The sequence below is a fragment of the Odocoileus virginianus genome, chromosome 9 (assembly GCF_023699985.2).
Source record: "Odocoileus virginianus isolate 20LAN1187 ecotype Illinois chromosome 9, Ovbor_1.2, whole genome shotgun sequence".
In the NCBI taxonomy this organism is placed as follows: domain Eukaryota; kingdom Metazoa; phylum Chordata; class Mammalia; order Artiodactyla; family Cervidae; genus Odocoileus; species Odocoileus virginianus.
The window spans coordinates 16,563,661-16,586,018 of record NC_069682.1 but is presented as its reverse complement, the minus strand read 5'-3'; the positions used below and the strand labels follow the sequence as shown (position 1 = coordinate 16,586,018).

The following is a 22,358-nucleotide window of genomic DNA, read 5'->3' as shown; positions in this document are numbered from 1 at the left end:
TAAACTCTCTCATCAAGAATCTCAGCAACATTCTACTATTTATTTTTAACTTTGTACTATTGTTCTTCACTCAGTGTTTGCTCTCCTCTGAAAATATTTGAGCGTGAGTAAATCTAAATTCTTCATATATAATTTTATATGTATATCTATCAAATCCCTTATATGACTTCCACTGTACCAATTTAGTTCAACCACCATGTAAATTAAATTTTGAAATTATCAGCTTCACCTGACAAGTCATCTGTCTTTCAAAATTGATGTTACCTATTGATGGTTTCGGAGATACTCTCTAAATGCACAGTGCCCTTTCTCCTTTGACATTTGTCTTCTATTATTTTATTAAGGATTCAAGTAACTCAGTAACTGTCAAGTTAACTTTTGATTAGAATTATTCTCCCATTCCTTTATTATTTTAACCTTTATTTCATAATACTCTACAAAAGTGTAATATTTTTCTCCTAACCAGGGACCAGCTTTTCACCTATTTCATGAGCCAACTTTCTTTTCTTTAAGAAAGTACATTCTTTAAGGATGTAATCCTTTCTATTATTTAAGGAAAGTACAACTTTCTGTTATATAAGGAAGGTCCTCTATGTAAGTAGACTTTATAATTATTTCATGAGCATATTAACCGTCATCAGCTACTTCACAATGGCAAGGAACTCCTTTTTTAAGTTTTTTTTTCTTTTAATGTGGACTATTTCAAAATCTTTATTGAATTTGTTACAATTTTGCTTCTCTTTTATGTTTTTGTTTCTTGGCCACAAGGCATGTAGGATCTTAGCTGTCCAACAAGGGATCAAACCCACACCCCCTACATTGGAAGGCAAAGTCTTACCACTGGACCGCGAGGGAATTTCTTAGCTGGAAGGGCCAGCTAAGAAGCAAAGCCCTTCTTAGCATTCAGGTGGTAAACTTCCACCAGAGTCGCTACGCATCATCATGCTCATATATAGATTCTTCATCTTGAACTTGAATCTTCATGGTACTAAAAGCTATACAAGAAGGTATAAAAAGTCACTAATTCAATACAAATATCTGACAAGCACCTTCTGTGTGCTAGGCACACTTCTAGTTGCTGCCCGTAAGTGACCCCTCTAGGACGACACACTCTGGTGATACAAATCACCAGAGAGATCCCTTGTCCGTCTCCTTTACTAGTGATGAGAAGGACAATGGATAAACAAGGTCAGATAATGTCATGAGGTGATCAGTGCTGTAAAGTGAAGCTGAGGAAGGAATCGGGGGCTGGGGAAGGTGGAGGAATGCTAGTTTATCTGGGGGAGCCTGACAGCAGACTAAGAAAGCATTCAAACAGCTCATTATCCACTCTCCTGTCCTGAGTGTTCCAGTTTCAAATTAATTCCTTGCTAAGAGCCTTATACATCCTGGCTATTCATAAAGCCATTTGGCCCTGGTTGCTGCAAGGCGGCAATAAGACTGGATATTTCTGAAACATATGGCCTTGTGTCTGTTTGTGTTACCTTCAAAGTGCAGAGATCTTTCAGAGCTAATCTAATCCATCCCTCCTTTTTGTTGAGGAAAGAATCATGTAAAAGTAAATACATCCTAATCATTTGTAACGAGCCAATTAAGTCTGTAATCACTAACACTCATTGAACATTTACTATGGGGTCATGTGTGTGCTAAGAATCTTACTGCATTAATTGATAATCTCCTCAGAACAAGGCTAAATACAGGTTACATTATTACTCCCACTTAATAAGTAGGGAAACTGGTGAAGCTAACCTACCACTAACTGGAGGAGACAAATCCCAGCCATGATAGTCAAGCCATGGAGAGCACACCCCTTCCCAGGAAGCATGGAGTCCTGCAACACCAAGGACTGAAAGATCAGGGCTCTGGCTTCCCCGCCAACCTGGAAGAAGAGCAGTAAAAATGCATGTGGGTTTGCTCAGAGCTGCAGGACCACCACTGTCACTAAGCTGGCGGCTCCCCTGATGCTGGGGTCCTTGCAGTCCTTTCCACGGGTAAAAACAAAGGTCATGAAGGAACTTCAGAATGAGACATTTCCCTTCTAAGACTGGCAGACAAACGAGACTTTTAACTTCATCACAGTTTATTTTATTCTTAGGGGATTTGTGGGGAGAAATGGGCAGTGGTACACACTGAAGTGAAGTGGGGTGACATCATGGAGTGAGAGTGTGTGTGTGTGTGTGTGTGTGTGTGTGTGTGTGTGTGTAAAACTAAATGCTTCATGCTTCATACCCATATAGGAAACTCTGATGGGGATTAATAGGTTCAATGTATATATTCACACAGTATGTCACTACAACCTTGTGATGTAGGCTATATATTTGCCGAAAGGCTCTTTTCAGTCAAATATGTAGTCTGTTTCAGACAATAATACCTAGAATATACTAAGTACTCAACAAGGGCTAATTCTCTCATCTGCAGCCTTGCTATATCTGACCTTAATAAAAGGTCAGAAATGCAGGTCAGTACTACGGTCTTCCCATCCCCACCGTGCTCTGGTTTGTAACTCTTTTGAGTTACACCCACGGGTGCAAATAATCACTAGTCATTAAAAATGATCTGGGAGTATCCTGTAAAATGTGGGTTCCTGGGCCCCCACAAAGAAATCCTGAAACTTGGGTCTAGGGTCTAGGACAAAGTCCAGACATTACTTTTACAAGCTCTCCAGGAAATTCTATTTGCAGCCAAGACAGCGAATCACTGCTCTCGACCAGAGAGCACTGCGCATCTAACCTGGGAGATCTTGTTAAAAATACAGGTGCTGATTCAGTAGGTTCTGGGCAGGGCTGAGAGACTGCATTTCTAACAAGGCCCCATACGGTGCCTTGGACTAGCAAGACCCCTATCTGTGCTGCCAGGTAGGTAGCACTAGCCAGAGTGTGCAAAACATGTCATTGCAAGTTTTTATATTAAACAATTCTGTCAGATACTGAATTTAGCTAAACAAAAATATAATTCAATAATCAGTAATTTTATACTCTCCATTTTATTAACTAATCACTAAGAAAGAATAAGATGTGAAACGGTCCTCCTGCATCTTTTTAATTTGAAAATGTCATAAACAGAAAACAATCTTTCAACTTGTTAGATATAGGGCAAATAACTTGCATTTTCTAAAATCTCATTGGACTTTTTTATGTAATATTTTTATGTTTATATTTGCATATTTCAATAACCATAATACATGACCATGACTCCCCAAAGAAACAAATATTTACAGAAGAATTTTTTTATTAAACTGCTATATTTGGAATGAACCTATGTGACAATTCAAATCCTACTGCAAATCTGTATACAACATAGAAAATTCCAATAGTAATGGGAGGTGGGGAGGAATCCTCTATTTATTATATTAAGAAAACCAAACAACTGCTAGTCTGCTTTTTAATTGAGGAGATAAAGCACTTTAATATAGATAAAACATTTCTAATATTTAGGAAGTACTTTTCCAACTATAAAGTCACGAACTTTACCCATAACTCTGACAGCCTGACAAGCAAGCAAACAGAATTCAACCCAAGTGTAGTTTCCTAGGCAACAAGCACAGATACGACCAATGGAAAAAATGAAAAGGAGAAAAAGCACTGCAGCATTTCCAGTGGGCTTGAGAAATACATTTTAATTGTCAAAATGCCACAAAGACAACAATATTGAAAATCATTTCACTGAAAACGATTCAAAGCAAAAAGCCATTTTCATTACAGCAAACGAGGTGTGGAAAAATAGAAAAATTAGGTTCTCTTCCTTTGCTCTGAATTAAGTAGGGACGGTGATCAATCTTGGTTGATTTTACAAAATTTATCTACATTAGTACAGATTTTTAATATGCCTCCTTAGTTTTCTCGACAAATAGGACCGTACATTAATTCAATGGACAAAAGAAGAGAGTCAGCCAGAAAGACAAGGCAGAACAGGATACAGGGTGCGTCTGAGCATCTTCTTTACAAAGACATGCTCATACCTGCTTAGGTCTTAATTCAAATAGAACCACGCACTTCACAACACAGATTAAAAAGCACTGGGCTGTCCATATTCTCACCTGGCTTCTGTTTCATCATCTGTAACAAGAAGGGCTTGGATTCCATCGCAAAACCCTTTCTGGCTCTAGCAGCTTTCGATTTTTAGAAATAAAGTACAGAAGGGCCGTTTTGTCTAAAAACACTAAGAACAAAACACAGGCTAGATTCTAAGCCATTTTAAAACTTTTTCTTCACAGGATGTAAACTTTGACAGCTAACCTTTAGAAAATAATATTGGAAATGTTCTACTACACAGCTATTTAAATGTCTACGTCTTACATCAGCTTTCGTGATGGCATTTGCTCTTATATTTAGGTCAGGAACATTTACTTGGATTAACTAAAATGTGTTGGATGCTCATAATCTATATTTTCACACAATGTGTCACTACAAGCTTGTGAAATAGTCTATATTTTCACCAAGAGTCTTTTCAGCCAAACGTTTAGTCAATTTAGGAACTCAGGTTGAATTGATCAAGTAATTCAGGCAAAACTACCAATTTAGTAGCTGCAGGCAAATGTCACTGAAATGTTTTTCTGATAATTCACCTTTCAATGATTGATGAATTAAGGGAATGAATAGCAAACTGGTGCTTCCAAACAAGAATATGTTCACAGTTTTTCTTTTTCTCTCTTGTCTACCCAACAAAGTCAGATTAATACATTATAATTCATTCTCCAAAGCCAATCACCTACCCTTGAACTTCATTAGATCCCTTTAATTTCTTCAGGAATTAGGTGCTTCCCTGAAATCAACTTGGGTATCTGGGTGCACTGACATGCCTCCCTCTTTTTTTTATATATACACACTTGCTCTCATACAAAAGTTATTACAATGAAAGAAATGTTAAGTTACAACAGAAAAAGTTAATAATTCAAAAGCTGAGACATACGCATTCCGTGAAATATCAGCACATATGTTGGTAAGTGGGGGCGTCCCTGGTAGCTCAGCTGGTAAAGGACCTCCCTGCAATGCAGCAGATCCTGGTTCAATTCCTGGGCTGGGAAGATCCCTGGGAGAAGAGATAGGCTACCCAGTCCAGTATTCTTGTGGTTCCCTGGTGGCTCAGATGGTAAAGAACCCGCCTGCAATGCGGGAGACCTCGGTTCGATTCCTGGGTGGGGAAGATGCCCTGGGGGAGGGCATGGCAACCCACTCCAGTATTCTTGCCTGGAGAATCCCCACGGACAGAGGAGCCTAGCGGGCTACAGTTCATGGTGTCACAAAGAGTCGGACATGACTGAGTGACTAAACACGGCACAGCACAGCATATTGGTAAGTACATCCTCATAAATTAATTTCAGTTCACTTATAATTACCTTTCTTTTTGCTTTTTATCTTGCTATCTAGATTCTTCAACTGTCTACTCTTCAGAACACTGAACATCATTAAGCATCTGTAGAAATAAGCTCTTTCATACATGATACATATAAGATCAGTTGAAAGAAAATTTAAGCAATTTGGCCATTAAAAGAAAAATGAGAAGAGTAAATCCTAAAAGAATCTCATGAGTAGACAGACTGAAATTATACGTATGTCTGCGAGGAGTCTGACAAAGCCTAAACTTGATTAGGAAGGAAATGTTAAAAGATTTCTTTCTCTTTTCATGCGAGCTGCCAGGAAGCAAACCCAAAGATTTGCAGATTTAACTACTATGTGTGATACGGTAGTATAGATATATATAGATTACACACAGATAAAATTTTCTGTGTCTTGGTTTCCAACTTACATTGTCCTTTTTCACAATTCTCTACTTTTATTTTCTAATTATTATTTTAGTGTTATTTTTAGAAATTCAACATAAATCCACATGTGCTAGATAATCAGAGAACATATCTAACATTATTGAGTCTGTACAGTATCAACATTATAATTATACAAAGGAAAATAAGCTTTAAAGTATCAAAATTAACAGGATATATACAACTTATTTATTCTAACATATCTAGAACTTAATATGCTCAAAAAGTATATGTTGAAGAAATCAGTTAATTGGCATTGAGTTATTCCAAGCAACAATATTCCAATTAAGCATCACACATTTCACAAGAGACCTGGGACTGAATACAGGTCTTCCTTTATGGGGAAAAAAAAAAGGTAACAGCAAATCTTTGAATCCTCAAATTTCAAAAACTCTCATATGCTCTAAAGCAAATTATGGGGAAATAATGATCATGACCTAAGTGTAAGATCTTTACAAGGGATTAAACAGTGACTTGACAAGCCACAAACTTTTAGTGCTTGCATTTCTAAAAAGAGAAATTCCTATTGAAAAAAAAAAAAATAGTATTCAGTATCTTTCCGAATTAATCATAAGATGCATTCAGAATAAATTGGCTATTAGAGAGCTGACTCCATGTCAAAACCCTACTGAATTAAAATATCAAAAATAAAAATCACCTATGTTTCTAGGATAGCTAAGTCGCTGGAAAACAGCAAGCAGGAAAAAGAACCCTATCTCTGCTTCTCATCAGGATAAGCTGGAGCAGGCTGAAGTGTACCACTAGGAGTGCATTGTTAGCTATGCTATGCATACCCAAGAATGCGTAATCATCACACAGGGTTCAAAAATATGGTATGAAAATAAATGCCAAGGATGACAGGAAAATAAACATTCATGGGGGAAGGAGATTATCTACATTTTTAGTACAAACATGGCCAAAAATCTGAACATTCTCTTTCCCTTCTTTCCCCCGATCCAGTGCAGTGTCCAAATGTTGCTAATCTATATATCGATCTACCTGAAACACTCTCTCTTCCTCCTCTACAGACTTGTCCCAAAATTGCTCCAGGCCCCTCACAATTGGAACTATTTGCAGTAAATACCTATCATACTTGCCTTATCCCACTGTTTTTAATCAAAATCAAAATGTGTGACTTGTCTGTGCTTCCACAGGGGATGTCTAGAGTTGGTTCAAATCATCTTACAAGAAAAAATAAAGATTAAAGAAATTTTTGAAAGTTGGTCATTGAACAGAACTATTATTCAAATTCAAATTACATAAACTTATTAAATAGGGGTTTCCAAGGTAGGGCTAGTGGTAAAGAACCCACCTACCAATGCAGGAGACCTAAGAGATGTGGGTTCGATCCCTCAGTTGGGAATGATCCCCTGGAGGAGGGCACGGCAACCCACTCCAGTATTCTTGCCTGGAGAATCCCATGGTCAGAGGAGCCTGGTGGGATACAGTCCATAGCATTGCAAAGAGTTGGACACAACTGAACAACTAAGCATGCATGCACATATGATCACAGAGGAATCCTTGCCTAGTCCTGATGCTCTGACTTACCTGATGGTTAGCATCTATTCTGTATCATGATCATGTCAAAAATTTAATGAATTTATTTTTGGCTTTTCGAAAGCTTGCATTTTCTTTCATAATCCTAATATTTAGAGACCAAACAAATGCCCATACAGAGACTAGGATTTAGCATCCTGCATAAATTAAAGCTGAAGACACCAAACTTCCATTCATCTATTTGTATTTCGCAACAGAGGACAATTTTCAGTACCCTGTATTTGTTTTCCAGTAGAAAGATACTCCAATTGATAGCATCCTTCTTCTTTTGAACCTTTGCAGTAATTGTTGTTGATCCACAGGGTCACAAAGAGTTGGACACAACTAAAGCAACTTAGCACACACACATGCATGCATAATTAAACAGATTATATTAAAACACTCCAGTATTCTTAGGCTTTCCTGGTGGCTCAGCTGGTAAAGATTCCGTCTGCAATGTGGGAGACCTCGGTTGGATCCCTCGGTTGGGAAGATCCCCTGGGGTAGGGAAAGGCTACCCACTCCAGTATTCTGGTCTGGAGAATTCCATGGACTGTATAGTCCTTGGGGTCGCAAAGAGCCGGACATGACTGCGTGACTTTCACTTTCACTTCAAAACACATCACTTTCCAAGTCCTTTACAACAAGTTGTTATTATGTATGCTTGGTACATCGTGATACATCAATTGCATCTGTGTGGTGGAAACACCATATAGTACTGCATCTCTCACCAATTCTGTGCTCAGAGACATGGCGCTGGGAACATAAAACTGGTCAGTGAGAATGTTTACACCATGGAAATAGGCAAATGCCATGAGCCAGGCCTTCTTTGGTTTTCAGAGACACAGCTGTTAAAAGGTTACCAGTGCACCAGTGGATCTGCAGAACCAGACAAATCCTCTTCTCCTGGAGTCAAGAAAAGCACAAGACACCACAGGACTGCACTGCAAGTCTGTGCAATCAGGGAAGACCACGGGAGAAACTGTGGCTTCGAGCAGAGTCCTGAGAGATAAGTCAAGGTGAGGCAGGTGAGCAGCGAGGACAGAGAAGCGGCCTCACCACACTTGTGGGGAAGCAGGGAGCTTAGGGCCCCGGAGGCCTGAGACCAATCCAAGAAACTCAAGCAAGGGGACTTGTTACAGGGTAAAAAAGACGGACACAAGACAGTTCTTGCAAACTTTACCAAAACTTACTGATGTTCAGTTCAGTTCAGTCACTCAGTCCTGTCTGACTCTTTGCGACCCCATGAACCACAGCACGCCAGGCCTCCCTGTCCATCACTAACTCTCAGAGTCCGCCCAAACCAATGTCCACTGAGTCAGTGATGCCATCCAACCATCGTATCCTCTGTCATCCCCTTCTCCTCCTGCCCTCAATCTTTCCCAGCATCAGGGTCTTTTCCAATGAGTGAGCTCTTCGCATCAGGTGGCCAAAGTATTGGAGTTTCAGCTTCAACATCAGTCCTTCCAATGAACACCCAGGACTGATCTCCTTCAGGATTGACTGGCTGGATCTCCTTGCAGTCCAAGGGACTCTCAAGAGTCTTTTCCAACACACAGTTCAAAAGCATCAATTCTTCGGCGCTCAGCTTTCTTTATAGTCCAACGCTCACATCCATACATGACCACTGGAAGAACCATAGCCTTGACTAGACGACCTTTGCTGACAAAGTGATGTCTCTGCTTTTTAATATGCTGTCTAGGTTGGTCATAACTTTCCTTCCAAGGAGTAAGCGTCTTTTAATTTCATGGCTGCAGTCACCATCTGCAGTGATTTTGGAGCCCAGAAAAATAGTCAGTCACTGTTTCCACTATTTCCCCATCTATTTGCCATGAAGTGATGTTACTGATGTTAACTGTATTTAAAAATGTTAGGAAGCCACGGAAGGTTTTGAGGCACTGGGGTGAAAGGAGGAGATGTGGGGTTTACAATCACTCCTGCTACTGCAAAAAGGACCGCAGAGCTGCCCGACAGAGGACTAGGAGAGAACAGCCAGAGGCGGCCTGGGCGCCCTGCTTCCTGGACAGCAGAGCGCTACCAGCACAGCCTTGAGCACGCAGGCTTCTGCTTACTTATTATTTAAATGCATGCTCAACTAATAGAGGCACTAGTAACCACATACAAGAAACGGTAAATTCTTGGATACAAGAAAGTAAGCGATAAACTAATGCAAAGTTCTAGCATTCTGTTTCCCTACGTCCCCAGTCATGACCCCACTGCAGAGACCACCAGCAGCACCATCCTTGGAAGCTCAAAGGCAGGTCGTGAAGCCACAGGACCTGGTGAGGCTGTGAGAGCTGGGGACAGAACCACCCTCGGTGACAATTACAACAGACCGCTGCAGACCCCAGCATCCCTGGCCAGTGCCATATTCCCCGAGAGTGCCCACCAGAGATGGCACAGTGATCTGGAGCCATCCTCTGGCCACTGTTTCACAAGGGGCACATACAGTGCCAAGCTCACTAACTGAGAGGCCATTTCTTCTTCACAACTTGAACAACAACAACAAAAAGAACGAAAACACTGCTTGCCGGTCATGATACAAACACCCTGGGTTCCTTTTGAGGGACTCCCTGCAAATACCAGCATGCCGGCAGCTCTGTGTTCTGGCATCTACTGACAGCCAAGCAGAACGTCCACCAATGCTTCAGACACCTGCTAAGGATGACCTCATCACACTCATGGTCATAGAGCCCAGGGAAACACGACAGAGTCCTTTTGTTTTCTTCCCAGTTGTGCCTCACAGCTTGCAGGATCTCAGTTCCCCAACCAGGGACTGAACCTGGGTCCTGCCAGTGAAAGCATGTAGTCCTAACCACTGGACCACCAGGAAACTCACAACACCAGTCTTACTAGTTACCATAAAATTTCACCACCCAAATAAAGGAAACCTGGAATTGGCATGAACAACCTGTGCTGACTAGTACCACTAGAAAGACTCACTCTCAAATAATCACATCATCATGCACTTTGAGGCACCACTTTGAAAACTGAAATCAGACCAGGATGTCTTAATTTTAACTCACTTTTAGGCTTAGCAAAATAAAACCAATGTACCCACACAGCAGTCTCTGAATACCTTTCCCCATTCAAAGGACAAGGCTGCTTCAGGAAGTGACTGATTGCAGATGTGGGGCAGAAAATACATAAGATGACCATGGAACACATTTCATGGCAGAAAGCGAGGATGCTGCCATTAAAGGGCTCTCAGGAGCCAGTTTAGAGAGGTCACATCACTACAAATATGGATGATCTGAACAGTAACAGAGCAGACAGAAACAAGAACTATACTAGAGCTTATGAGTTCTTGTGACTTTTTAAAGAAGGAAACAGGAAAAAATGAAACCAGCAGAATGCCAGCCGGAAAACAAACAAAACAAAAACCATGTTATTGTGAAAACTAATACAGACAGAGACAGAATTAGGCATTTGGTCTATTCTTCTTGGACATAGCGTATCTCAGAGTAACAAACCAGTTGACAAAAAGATGAACTTTATAGAAATAATGTGGCCAATAAGTGAAAGAACTGGAATAGCAACATGCTGCAAACATTTAAAAAAATTGTAATAACAGATCTAGGCAAAAATTACCAATGCTGCTAACATCCCACAACGAGAAACAGTCACCAGGCCGTATGTGTCTCCTAAGTGAACCATAACACACAACAGCGGCCAGAGACACCTGTCAGAGAGCCAAGCCAGAAAGAAGACGCCGCATCTGACAACCACCAGGTTACAAGCAGCACAGGGTACACGAGGACGCAGCAGATGCCACAGACACACTGCGGCTCGTTGTTGTTCAGTCGCTCAGTTGGGTCCGACTCCTTGCAACCCCATGGACTGCAGCGCAGCAGGCTTCCCTGTTCATCACCATCTTCCAGAACTTGGTCAAACTCATGTGCATTGAGTCCGTGATGCCATCCAACCATCTCATCCTCTGTCATCCCCTTCTCCTCCCGCCTCCTATCTTTCCCAGCATCAGGGTCTTTTCTAATAATGGGCTTGGCAGAGGAAAACCACAGGAAAAACAGTCCAAGGAATAAATGTGTGTGTGTGTGTGTGTATGTACGTACATATACTCATACCCATGTATAGATACATGCAGACACACACACAGAAAGAGGAACTCATAGACCAAAAGAAACATATCAATCAGATGTAGTATGTGGATTTTCCCAAGATGCTGATTTAAACAAGCCAAATAGAAAAACTACATTTACAAAATAGAGTAATGTTAATACTAATATCACATTACATAGCATTAAGAAAGTATCATATAAGATTACATATTTACAGTTTTACTTTTTAGAAATAAACACAGTACTGAAATATTTTCAGAAGAAATTATATAAGATCTAGAACTTACTTTGATAACAATGCTATTTGGGGGAGTACAGATGAAACAAGACTAGCCACCAACTGATAATGGTTAGAACTGAGAGTGGGGCATGGCATTTCCTTACACTCTTCTCTCTAATCACGTATGTGCTTGAAATTTTCTATGATGAAAAACTGAACAGAAGACAAGTAACCTTGCAATATTGAAAATTATAAAGGCAAGTGAAAATAAGCAATGTAATGATACTGAGTAATCGTCTTTTTTTCTCAACTAGGATTAAATTTTTTAAAAAGCTATACAAAGTTGCATATTCATCATGACAGTTTCTTTAATATTTTGTGTACTACAATTGAATGAATCTCCTCTGAACAGACTATGCGGACTTTATGCATTTATTCAGAAGATGCTCAGTTTCCCCAAAAAGATTTGCCAAGTCAAGTCTCTTAAAATGTTGCTTCTCACAAATTACAGGGCTAAGAAGCAGCAAGAAGTTTAACAACATGATTAGTGGGTCCAGGTGTGGCCCCTGAACCCCATTTACTCAGCTGTGCCTTGATTTTGAAAAGGTAAGGAACAAGTGCTACTGTAATCTGATTTCTCCCATTTTTCAGAAAGATGAAGCACATTTGATCAAAATCAAGGCACAGATATAAAGCAGTTGCATTTTCCCACCCCACACCTAGTAGATCTTTTCAAGCAGCAATGGATTGACAGACAATAAATAATGGTAGAGAAGTGAAAAATATTCTTACATTATTTTGATGTCTTAAAGTTTATTATGAGAAAATGCTCAAAAATGTAATAGTTACCAATATAGTTAGCAGATGAGTAGACAGGAAAAAAAATCTAAATTTTCAAATATGAGTAGCATAAAATCTTAAAGCTTGGAATAGAAATTGAAAGCAAATTATAAAAACCAGTCACATGAAGATAGTCTTCACTGTTTATTAGCTTCATCTGATTAATAACTTCCTCAAAAGTCTGATGTGTATTTATTTCAAGGGCAGAGTTTATGAGAGTAAATGAAGAAAAAAATCTAGACAGACATTTCATTTATTTCGAAATGTAACATATTCATCATACAGAAAAAAAAACTGTCCCATTAGTTTTATGAGAAATATCTTCACATTATATAATATTCTTTAATATTGCTATGGACATTTGAAGTTAAAAAGCCCATATTAAAATTCAGTTTCCTGTCAGTCAAAAAGGGCAATACTTGTGAAAAGACAAAAACAAAGAATCACTGCAAATCACACATATACACACACACCTTCTCCAGACATGTTTAGTACACCACTGTCATGACCGTACTGACGCTTGCATATGAAAGTAGATTCCACACACCAACATTTGTGTTACCCATGACAGTGAAGCATCATTGCTGTAAATAAATAAATGGGAATCAAAGTCTACAATAGCCAAGTTCCAGAGAATAAAACTATGCCACTAGTAGTTACTCTATTTGTTAGTTCAAATGTTTCTTCCCCTAAGTATATACTGTCTTTACAATTCGTAAGGTATAATAACCACAACTACAAAACCATCTATAGCTAAACCAAACTTCTCCTCTGAAACAATTAAGTCTTATAGTAAGATGTAACACAAATGCAGTGATTCAGTATGTCTTGATAATAAAGGAAGTGAACGAAGATGGATGATGTAACCATCAAACAGAGAGCGGTCATTTTATATGTGTTTTCAGCAGATATTTTTTCTAATTAAGGGTCTCAATTTTCTACACTGATAGAGGACTGCGTCAAGCATATCCAATTGAGGATATAAATGCAGAAAAGTGAAAGTGTTAGTCACTCAGTCATGTCTGACTCTTTGCAACCCCTGGGCCGTAGCCTGCCAGGCTCCCCTGTCCATGGAATTCTCCAGGCAAGAACACTGAAGTGAGTTGCCATTCCCTTCTCTGGAGGATCTTCCCCACCCAGAAATCAAACCTGTCTCATGCATTGCAGGCAGATTCTTTAGCAACTTTTACCAACTGAGCCACCAGGGAAGCCCCAAAGATGACTGTTTGCAAAGTTTTCATATAAATTTACAGTCTTTGAGAACGTAGGAATATTGAAATATATAAAAAATCGTGTTCAGTTGCAAATGTTATCAAACATTTCTTCAGTGTAAAAGAAAAAAAAAAAATCCTATTAAAGGAATGTTAGCATCCTTGTAAATAAAATTAAGAGATCAAATATACATTTGAACTTGGATCAGTAGAAATTTTATGTTCAAAGTTATAAAGAGTCTTTTTATCACATTTAATTATGCAGCAACTGAACTGCCAGAGAGGTACATAAGCAGTTACAACATAAAGCAGCATATCAGGAAACCCAGAAACAGGAAAGAGCACTGTGTTTTAGAAAATGTTTCTTTCTTTTAAAAAAATTTAGTAAATGCCTAACAATCCACTTCTTTACAAGAAAACAAATAAAAAAGGTGCAGTAACACAAAATAAAAGGTCTTTAGATGAATAAGCCCATGAAGGCTTGTTAGAAGTGGTCTTCAGTCACTTCAACACCTCTGTTCAAAGCAGAATTATTAGAAACTCCTAGGAGAGCTCAAGAATGTGAACTGGAGGTGAGGTGATACGGAGGTTCAAGAATGGAAATTACATCTAATACTCACAAGCTCCATCAATTTATGTAATCATCCTAAGGGCCATGCAGATCTTAGTTCCTTAACCAGGGATTGAACCTGTGCCTTCAACAGTGGAAGCATGGACTCCTAACCACTGGACCACCAGGGAAGTCCCAGGGACTCATCACTGACCTTGCTTCTGCCTCCCATTTCCAACTTCCTGACTCTGGTTACAAAAAGAAGAGTTATTATCCAGCATTAGTAGATAATTCTACACTACTTATGCAAACTGATCACCAGCTGGTTTTTGTTGTTCTAAATCATAAATCTTTAGGTTGTAACATCTCTGCCAAGCAAGAGAATATTCTTTTCCAATGCATTAACACAAATTCTGTATTTAAAATAAATACTTCTCAAGCTGATCTAAATAACAAATTAACCAGTAGATCAGCTATGGTACAAATTGACATTTTAGGTGATGGGTTGACTAATCTAGTAGTAGTCTGAAATGCCTTTGGCTCCTGCTCTTTCCATATTACGATTAGTCCTAGATGGATCCAGTTGCAATCTTCCATCTTTGAACACCTGAATTATCTCTACAAAAATGATTATTTTCCTGAAGGTACATGCTACTCCTATACTCCTTCCTCATATAACCTCACTAAGTATCAGCTATATATGTGTGTATATGTATTGGGTGGGCCAAAAAAGTTCGAGTTTTTCCCAAAGATTGTATGGAAAAACCCAACAAACATTTTGGCCAACCCTAACCATACAAACACTTATTAGTACGGTACCACTATAAAGACAAGAAAACAACCCTTATATAATACTGTCGAAACAGAACTGCAACCAGGCAACAAGCTGGCATTGCTGTATTTACCCTTGACTCTGTAAGAAAGAGCTGGAAAATAACATATCGAGATTGCTTAATCCTCAGAACAGATAGAAAACATCAGGGTGATAGAGAAAAATGTAGAGACAGAAAGCTTTCTACAAATTTTAGAGAGAACACAAATGGAAAGGCATTCCACTGAGGAACAAGCAGGGTGACAGTATCTGAGAATAAGCCAGGTATATGGTCTGGATCATTTTAGAGACCAAGAGAGAGAAACAGGAGGGTTTGGTAAATGGATGCACAGTCCCCCTTTTTGTTGTTATGAAAATTCTGGATTCATTTAAGTCCTGTCAAATGCCAAGAGGAGGGAACTACGAAACAGAAGCATCAACTCTAAGCCACAGAAAGTGCTGGACAGATATGATCTCATTTTAAGAAGGGGCTGTCCTCTTTCATGTGTGTCTGGGACCACAGCACTCATGCCACTATGCCCACTTGCTACAGCGCCCAGGCTCTTTGTTAAGGAGAAAGATAATTTGCTGAAATGTAGGCAATGAAGTGGTAAATAAGAATTAAATTAACTTAAATGTCAATATAAGTGAAATTTGTAAATGCAAAATAACTTGATGAATTCATACAGTGATTTAGACATGTTAGTTTTTCTTCAAAACGTGGCCACCACAGGGATCACTAGCTGTCCATTCCAGGGAAAAGGCAGAAGAGGTGACAACCTCAGGGGTGCCTTTAAAAATCACCCTACCTCTGGGTCCCTCCCCATTTGGGACTCACACAAGGATTCTGAGAGATGAAGTCAGTCTCTAGCTGCAGACAGGAGCAAACAAGTTGAGGAACACTAGGCTGTTTCTGACATTAAAAGCAATGAAAGACTAAATAAGCAAACAGTTTCAAGAAGAGCTATACAAGAGATCTATATCAAGTGCAACAAAAAGGGAAGAAAAGATGTTATCTGCCAGGCTTTCATGCTGACAAAATAATCCACATATGGGTCTCTCTGTGACATCCGCTAATAGAAAAAAAGAATCTGGATACCTGGTTAGAATGGAGGATGAAAATGAAAAAGAAAGCTTGTTTACAATCCAATCGTGTCTGCTCAAACATTTTCATAGAATTATTTTCTCTCTGTAATGCACTTCTTATTGCGATGTGAAAATGGGCTTTCTTGCTTGGATTTAAATTGTACTTTCTTAACGTATTCATAGCTATATCACTTTTACAAATTTTCAAGTGTCAGTAACTGTTTCTCTGCCTGATAAACAGATAAACAGTGGGCACTTAAGGTATATTCCCATACAAAGACAAGAGTATAAGGCAAGACTTCAGGATCAAGTAAAATATACTAGCCAAGGACAAAAAGAAGTGAAGAATACAGCGGTGATTGGACCATGGGGAAATCTTGGGCTTGGGGGTAGGGAGAGGCGGGAAATCTGTAAAACTGCTCTTCCCTAGATTTCAGCAGGTGCAACAGACAGAGAGCTCCATGCACAGGTGTCCAGCTCTCTAAGGTTCAGGGTGTGGGGACCACACACAGGCGGTGCTGTGAACCCTACAGGAAACCTTTCCACTGACCAAGCATCAGCTGCTAACTACAGTCCAAAGTCCACCTGACCACAGGAGGCAGAGAGTTTCTAAAATATACTCCTCCTCCCCACGGTCCACAGTCGTTATTATTAAGAGTAAAATACTGTATACATGTGATGTGTGGACGGTTTTTTTTTTTAATTAAGTATTTCACAGAAATTCAATTAAGCAATGTAGGAAACCAGTGGTTATTCTGCTGAAAGATAATTGGGAAATACTGGTGTCAGACAGGAAGCGCGACAGCACTCTGACTCCAAGTCTGGTATCTCGAAATGTCACAAAGGGACTTTGGTGTACAGTAAGTATCGATGCATTTTCAGCAGTAACTCCACTTGTCTTGAACGTGAAGACGTGCACTATGGTTGCACCGTAAGCACAGCCTCTGTTAGTTCACTCCGCTGAGCCTCAGACGCCCGATGGTAAACTAGGGGAGAGGGACCTTGTGGTTTCCCAAGGGACTGCCTGCCACTACAAGGATACGGAAACCTGTCCCAGCATCCCTTTTACAATACACTGACAGCCTCGGTGGGGAGAAGTCATCCATATGCCTAGACTTTCATGTGCTGCATGGAAGGAAAGGATTCTTGGGTTAAAGAAGCAGATAGAAATGACACAGTTCGCTGAAAAGACTACATGTTTCTTTGTCGAGTGTTAAGTTCCAACTTAAAGACCACAGACACAATGCTTCAGACCAAGGAAGCATGGATGGCTTACATTTTATCAGCATTTTAAAACCTAATATTTCTTGTGTTCTGGTGTGGGGGGAACATATATTGGCCTTTTCTTCTTTTTTTAATGGATGAACCATATGAAAAGGCAAGTTTAAAAATAATTTTGCAATCAAAATTGCCATATGTTGATGTCTGGTTACTTCACTGGAAAATCGACGGATGAAATAAACATATTTGCCACACCAGATACCAACCAAAAAAGCTTCCTTTATGGTACTGAAATGCTGTCTGTGGAACAAGCATCTTGGTCTGCAGACAGTATGCCTGCGGCTGAACTGCTGTCGCCTGACAGCCCATCTTATCTGCCAAATTGCTCATTAGGCCTGGCAATTTTCACCTGCGCCTCCAGTTTACGCTCCAGCAGGGAATAAACATCAGTCTGCCTGCACCATCCTAGGTAGTGAGCTTCCAACACCCGCCTCAGTAACTCAGCCCCCACCCACCAGGAACTCTCCAAACACACTCACCTTGTGTACACACCATTATTTTTAAAATGTCAGTTCCGCTTCCAGCTCTTAGAAGCTGGCTTAGTTTAAATGAAGCAAAAAACACACAAAAAAGAGACGATATGCAAAATAAGCCATATATTACAATGCAAAATGGGCTGACCAATAATTTATTTAATTATTCATGCCAAAAAAGAACATAAACAATGTGAATGGAGTGAAGAATGTTCATTTTGGGGAGTATTTCTGAGTGCACAGGTGACAACAGAGCAGAGCGGAGCAGCCCTCTTCCAATTGGATATGACCCATTCAACCCTGATTGTAAGTCTGAAAGGAGGGTGCTCCAATTTATAAACAAACAATAGAGGCACCGTGGCAACCAGAACAAAGAGGCAGAGAGCATACTCCAGGCTCTCTGCCTTGCTGCTTCCACTGATGCCTGCCAGTGAGCACTCTGACATCCAAAGGCGGACTGATACACAAAAAATAGATACAAAAGAGGTACTTTGTGGGCAAAAAGCACCAAAGATATGAAACAAAATGTCCGAAACCCCATAGAACAACTTTTGATGGAATACTGTTTTTCATTTTGCAGAAGTAAAATATTCACCACCAACCCTGCAATTAGCTAGAAAATTACAATAATTACAGCAATTTTGTATCCCATCTCCAATCCAATTAATAGATATATGACCTTGTCAACATGTAATAATCAGATTGCATCTACAACAAAACTGGATGAGTTTTATAGGCTGAATAGAACTTGCACAGTAAGAAGGTAATTATTTGAAATACTGAGAATGCCATTTATATGCCATGCTCCACTTCACAAGTTAAAAGGAAATACAATAGGAATATTATTTCTATTTTCAATATATATTTAAATTAAATCTGGAAAATAGTATTCTAATACCAGTTAAAAGGATAGATCTCTAAACCAAAGATCTTAGATCTCCTAGCAAGAGAAAACCAATCTGTATATTCTTGAGTATGAAAAAAATTTAGAGCTCAAAAAAGGCAGGGGGGCTAACTTCATAACACAAGCTTGCATAGTAATTGTTGATGTCTCTGTAAGTTCTAAAAGCCAGGAAGCTAGTAAAATCTTACCAACTAAAGAGCACCACTTCAGCAACATTTTGCCAGAAATGATAAAAATTCACTATAAAATTAAAATAGCTCAGAAAAGTTAAAATGTTAAAAGACAATCTAATCAGGTACTTTGTTTCTCAGAACTTCTACAGCAATTTTATTTCTAGGACTTTTTCCATCACTAGGGCAAATGCCACTGCCAAGGTATCTTGAATCTTTAGTCTGGCTCTTCCAAAGGAAACACTAATTCAGCATTCTGGGGTGAAAAGGAATCCTGCCAGCATTCTAAAGCTAGAGTACCCTCAGAATGTCTGGCCCTATAAACAGCCTTTAGAAAAAATTTTTAAAAAGAAAAAAACATCATAGAGTGAGAAAAATAAGACTTGGCCTCAATGATCTGCTCCAGAAATTGTGCCCCTGAGCACAGTAAGTCTCTCTAAATCTGGATTTGTGAACATTAAACACAGAGGAAGCTAAGTTATCTATAACAGAACTGTGAGGTTAGGAGAACACAGTTCCAGTTTCACTCTATACGAGAGTACTCCACCCCACCCCACCCAAGAAAGGTAATGTGTTCTATCCAGGAAGACACATTCTATATACTTGGGCTCTGTAACTCCTCTGTAACTTTAAAACATCCATAAGAACTGGGTCTGTACTCAAGAGATGTCATTATCACCATCCCCTTTCTACAAGTTCCCATTACTCTAGTGTTCATCATGTGTCAGACACTATCAAGAGTTCAAGCATCTCATTCACTCTTCACGGTCCTAGGCCAGCTACCTTGAGATGCAAGAACTGAGGCCGAGCAAGGCCACAGATTGTACTTGATGTGGTTCTGCCTTACTTTTTCTGAACCATGAATACTCTAAACCATGTTCTAGAAAGGAGTGTCTGCAGAGTAAGCTCATGTTAAAAGTGTAAAGTACAATAGACTCTCAAACTTATCCAAAGTCTGTTTTCTTAAAAAAAAAAGAACAGGTTATCAGCATCTGGTTATCATTAAATCAAAGTATACCTATCTACGACTGAAGGATGCAGAAACCTGCCAAGAGATGCCAGAACAACAGTTTGAAGTGTTTGCTGTCAAATCATCACCTTCCTCATTTGCCACTCCTTAAAATGGCTCTGTTGGCCTGAAAGCCTCTGGATTTCTCCACCGTGACTGAGGAGATTCAATGACCAGGGCCCACAGCACTTCAGGATGCCCAAATGTCTTGATTTTTTTTAATCAGAAGAGGAAAAGTAAACTTTAGGAGAAAAAGAAAACGCTTTCATTTTTTTTCTCACATCACAAGACAATGATACTTCTAGAGTTTTCTTAGCTTCCATCAGTTCCTTATAGAATAAAAGAGATGAGTGAATTAATTCAAAGAAAAATCATCACTTTATTTCTTCAAGATAAGTATTGAGGCTTATTTATCTGAAATCCTATATTAACTATGCCTCTAACTGCAGTTGATTATTGCATGACTGAACAGATCTCTACATATTGTTGGTTCCTTTCCTTTTATACCTGAAAATGAGGAAGATCACTGAACATAAACTCCTTGATAGCAAAGACTTACAAACTCAACTCTAGGCTCTGATCACCTAGCACAAAGTCTGGCCAGCACTGACTGACCCTTGTTTTATTTCTGAATGAATAGTATTAATACTATAGAAAATGACTCATATGTATGGACTAACTTTTACATAGTCACCAAACCTTGTATTTAGTATGTTTTTAACATGCATTTACCCAATGCCTGTCAAGGACATAAAATCTAAATAACCTTAGCAAATAAAAGCCAGAGCTTCTTGTTCTTAATAATTGTGTATTTTCTCACTGGTGGCTACAAGACAACATATACGCTTCAAATATAGCTTCCTTTTCTCAATAAAAGCAAGGTAAAAGAGATGTTTGGGGTTGAAACAGAGCCAGCCAAATGTGGGTGGTGGTGGTGGTGGAGAAATCTTGTTGAATCGGTGAAGTCAAAAGATACAAACGGATGGGCAGCAAGCCATTCAAATTCTTCCTAACTTAAAGACAGGACTGGCCTTTCTTCCAGCACATATCTAAATTTAAGGTGCATCTTGCTATATAAAACACATGAATAAAAAAACTACAACAATAACGCAACAAAAAACTCTGTACTTCATTATATACATTGGTGTAATTACTCACATAAAGACACTGCTTTCCAAACATCAGGTACCTATGAATACTTACACTATTATTTAATTAAAATTTTCTTTAAATTGAAACTAGGCAATCTATTTTTTAAACACATTTGCTCCAAGCAGATAATCATTAAAGCATGGACTTATTGAGTCAGTATATAATAAAAGAAAATGACCTGTGCACACTCTACATATTACTTCATATACCATACATGGTACACATATCACATTTTGGATCATCAGATGTGTTAACTATTAAATTGATGTCCTTTCCTTATTCTCCATAGACAGATAGATAGAAATATGGAGATATTATATAGTAATATATTTATATATATGTGTGTGTGTGTGTGTGTATATATATATATATATATATATATATATATATATATATATACTCCAAGGGACAGTGGAAGCAGAAATAGTTTATAAACATCTAGAAGCAAATTACCAAGATGCTGTAGACTGCTACCAATACAGAAAGTGGGGACAAAGATACATTTTGCAAGAAAAACTGCATATTTTTAAAATTATATAACTATATTCTATATATTACTTTTATATATTATTCCATATCTCTATGTGAAGATCCACTGAAGATGACCAGTAACATCACACAAGATTAAATTTTCTACTTGAAAACTGAAATGTTTCTAAATTAGGTGTGCCTAAAAAATAAGTGATTTCTAATATAAAGTTCTTGAAATAGGCCTTCTTTCTCTTACCAACTGCTCAATGATAAGATTATACACTTACAAACACTAAATATTATGTTTAGCAGACATTCTTCACATTTGTGAGTAAAAGAAGTGAAGGAATGGCAGGAGTGGCTATAGAATTCTTCAAGCTAGTGTACTGGAACTTGGACACTCTGCATCCTAGGATTTCTACTATAAACCCACTAAGTCTGATATTTTCTTTCCTTGAGATGGTATCTCATATCAGCTCTTCCAGATCCCTGAAGCTAACGCTGACCCCCTCCAGATAAAGATCCAGAGATGATTATAACCAAGTTGACTATCAATCAAACATGCTCTGCTTTGTTTCAACAGAAGGCTTTTGATTACTTTCATTTGTTCTAGCATTCAAACAAAACACATAGGAAGAAAAATTCAAGTAATATAACTTTAAGTTATCCTTATTGATCTTTAGTGAGCTATTAAAAGTTTACCAGTCCAAAGTAATCTAAGCTCAATCCAAAAATGTAAAGAATCTTACTTATCTCTCTTGCAAAAGACATTTGCCCAGATTCTAAACTTAATCAATTTTAAACAGA

The 22,358-nt window shown here is 38.8% G+C and overlaps 1 protein-coding gene across 1 annotated transcript in view; it reads right to left on the bottom strand.

Annotated features, from left to right (window-relative positions):
* PARD3 (par-3 family cell polarity regulator) overlaps positions 1-22,358 on the bottom strand; it is a 554,870-nt gene that overhangs the window by 319,101 nt on the left and 213,411 nt on the right.